Source organism: Micropterus dolomieu, linkage group LG19, assembly GCF_021292245.1.
Source record: "Micropterus dolomieu isolate WLL.071019.BEF.003 ecotype Adirondacks linkage group LG19, ASM2129224v1, whole genome shotgun sequence".
Lineage (NCBI taxonomy): Eukaryota > Metazoa > Chordata > Actinopteri > Centrarchiformes > Centrarchidae > Micropterus > Micropterus dolomieu.
Genome location: NC_060168.1, coordinates 16,542,841 through 16,546,079, shown reverse-complemented (window position 1 = coordinate 16,546,079; position 3,239 = coordinate 16,542,841). Strand labels below are relative to the sequence as shown.

The 3,239-nt window shown below is 41.7% G+C and overlaps 1 protein-coding gene and 1 pseudogene across 1 annotated transcript in view; both read left to right on the top strand.

Annotated features, from left to right (window-relative positions):
- LOC123957469 (protocadherin alpha-C2-like) overlaps positions 1 to 3,239 on the top strand; it is a 57,040-nt gene that overhangs the window by 9,776 nt on the left and 44,025 nt on the right. The window lies entirely within an intron of this gene.
- Positions 1 to 3,239, top strand: part of LOC123957484 — a 5,707-nt pseudogene that overhangs the window by 1,908 nt on the left and 560 nt on the right.

Sequence of the window (3,239 nt, the reverse complement as noted above, 5' to 3'; positions counted from 1 at the left end):
CGGAGAGCCCTCCCTGTCAGCTACTGTGTCTATTGATGTGGTGGTGGTTGAAAGCACAGCTGACATCCAGACTCAGTTCAGACATGTGCCCATAAAGGAGGAGAGCTTCTCTGATTTGAACCTGTATCTGCTGATCGCCATTGTGTCGGTGTCAGTGATCTTTCTGCTGAGCCTCATCAGTTTAATAGCTGTGAAATGCCACAGGACAGACGGCAGTTTCAGCAGGTACAGCGCCCCAATGATCACCACCCACCCTGACGGGAGCTGGTCTTACTCTAAAGCTACTCAGCAGTATGACGTGTGTTTCAGCTCCGACACACTGAAGAGTGACGTAGTGGTTTTCCCCGCACCGTTTCCGCCTGTAGATGCGGAGCTGATCAGTATAAACGGAGGAGACACTTTCACCAGAACTCAGACTTTACCTAACAAAGACAAGGTAAGAACATTTGTGACGAGTTCTTCTAAAACTGAACAATGCGTTCATAAAAATATAATGCAATTCCTTTACTGCTTTTGAGTCTCAATACATTTTGATATATTAAAACGTAGGCTACATAATGTAGCTCGTCAATGAAAAGTTGCAATGGGACGATTGGACTTTTTTATTTTTTATTTTACCAGTATCTAGATTGAGCTCTCCGTGGTGCTGAATTACGATTTTGTGCCATTCAGCTGCAAAACACGTTGGTCTCAGGCCTGTTGAAAGCATTGACCTATTGTTTGAAAGGATATAAAGTGTTCTTTGCCTGAAATGAAACAGGGGTCTCCGTGGTGCCAACCTTGCAACCTCGGATGCATGTAGATAGTATCATTCTGCTTGATCTAACATTTGCAATGTCTCCAGAACTGAAATTAGTGAAAAGGCGCTGCCCGTGGTGCTTGACTGTGTGTTGACAATATGTGGTATCTGTACAATCCTGCGGTGAATCAAACTAGTTTCTTTAATTGATGAATCAATCAAAGTATGGTATTTTTAAAATATAACAATTGCACTGTGGAATTTTATTCGATGTAGTTTTCCTCTGTATTATTTGTACTTTAAACAATAGTTCATACAGCCATTGAAATACTGTTCCAGTAAGCAAGGGTTGTCACACTCTAAATATTAAAACAAGTATTTACCTACTAAACCTCACCATTCATATTTTACCCGGTATTTTAAAGTTTTTTTTCTGTCTAATACGCTGGATTGTATTTGCGGACCTATCATTCACCACATGATGTCGCAGGAGACCATGACTGTGTTTGTATAGCTAAAACTCCTCCTCCCTGCATGAGGAAAAATAAATAAATCATCGTGATTGGTCATCAGTGCCACCTCGGAAGGTGCTGTGACGAGAAGAGTAGGAGCTTTCTCACAACAATATTTCTTCGGACGGAAATTTTTCTGCTGAGGATAAATGATCGATTGGATTCAGTTGTTTTGTTGCATCAACAATGTATATTCGACGACAGCAGGATTACGTCTGGATTCACATTGTTGTGTTTCTTTGTATTTGTGACCGGTCTGCTTCGCAGATATCCTACTCGATCTCAGAGGAGGTGAACAAAGGCACGGTAGTGGGGAATATTGCAAAGGATTTAAACCTCAATGTACAGGAACTAGAGACCAGGGATCTACGTATTGTTTCGAGTAAGAGATATTTTGACGTGAATTTGCGGACCGGGAACATCTTTGTTGACGAGAGAATAGACAGAGAGGAGCTGTGTCCGAATGTGGTAAAATGCTTGTTAAAAATACAGGCTGTTCTAAACAATCCAATGGCTGCACACCGCATAGAGGTTAATATTTTAGATATAAACGATAATTCGCCTGCTTTCATTGAAAAAACGTATTCTTTGAATATTTCAGAATCATCTTTAACGGGGGAGAGATATCTTCTCCCAATAGCAGTGGATGCGGACATAGGCAGCAACTCAGTGAAGACCTACAAGCTGAGCCAAAATGAACATTTCTCTCTTGATGTACAGAGCGGCGGAGATCACGGTGTGTCTGCTGAGTTAGTGCTGCAGAAAGCTTTAGATCGAGAGAAACAGTCTGTAATTACACTCCTCCTGACCGCTGTAGATGGAGGAAAACCTGCTAAATCGGGGTCATTACAAATCAATGTTAATGTTTTAGATGCGAACGACAATATACCCAATTTCAGCAAATCACTCTATAAAGTGCGTGTGCGTGAAAATACTCCACCTGGAACAGTGGTAATAAAGTTAAATGCAACGGATTTAGATGAGGGCATTAACAGTAAGATCATGTATTCCTTCATCAAACGAGGAAATATTGACCCATCAAATATTTTCGATCTAAATGCAGAAACAGGAGAAATCACTGTGAAGGGTACATTAGATTACGAAGAGACGCCTGCTTATGAAGTCAGAGTTCAAGCTATGGATCAAGGCACCTCTCCTCGTAGTGCACATGCCAAACTGCTGATAGAGATAACTGATGTGAATGACAATGCCCCAGTAATATCGGTGACGTCACTCATGACCCCGGTAAAAGAAGACGCAGAACTGGGGACAATAGTTGCTTTGGTTACAGTGAGTGATAAAGATGGAGGAAACAACGGTGTAACTAACTGTAAGGTAATTGGGTCTGTTCCGTTTAAACTGAAGTCCAACTATAAAAATGACTATTCATTAGTAGTAGATGGACCACTGGACAGAGAAAACACGTCTCTTTACAATGTCACCGTTACAGCCACAGATGAAGGAAATCCGCCTCTGTCCAGTTTCAGGGTCATTACTGTTCACGTTTCTGATGTTAATGATAACGCACCTCGATTTATGGAGCCTGTGATTAATGTTTATGTGAAAGAAAACAGTCCAATCGGCTCTGTTATTTATACAATAAATGCATTTGATCCTGATACGGACACTAATGCAAAGCTGGCTTACACATTGTTAGATAGTTATCCAAAAAATATTCCAATAACTTCAGTTTTAAACATTAACTCAGAGACTGGAGATATAGTCAGCCTGCAGACTTTTAACTACGAGGAGTTAAAAACGTTCCAGTTTAAAGTTCAGGCCACAGACTCTGGTGTTCCTCCGCTCAGTAGCAACGTGACTGTGAACGTTTGTATCCTGGATGAGAATGACAACAGTCCCGCGATCCTCGCGCCCTATTCTGAGCACGGCTCCGTTAACAGTGAGAGCATCCCCTATTCTGCTGAAGCGGGATACTTTGTGGCAAAGATCAGGGCTGTAGACGCAGACTCTGGATACAACGCGCTGCT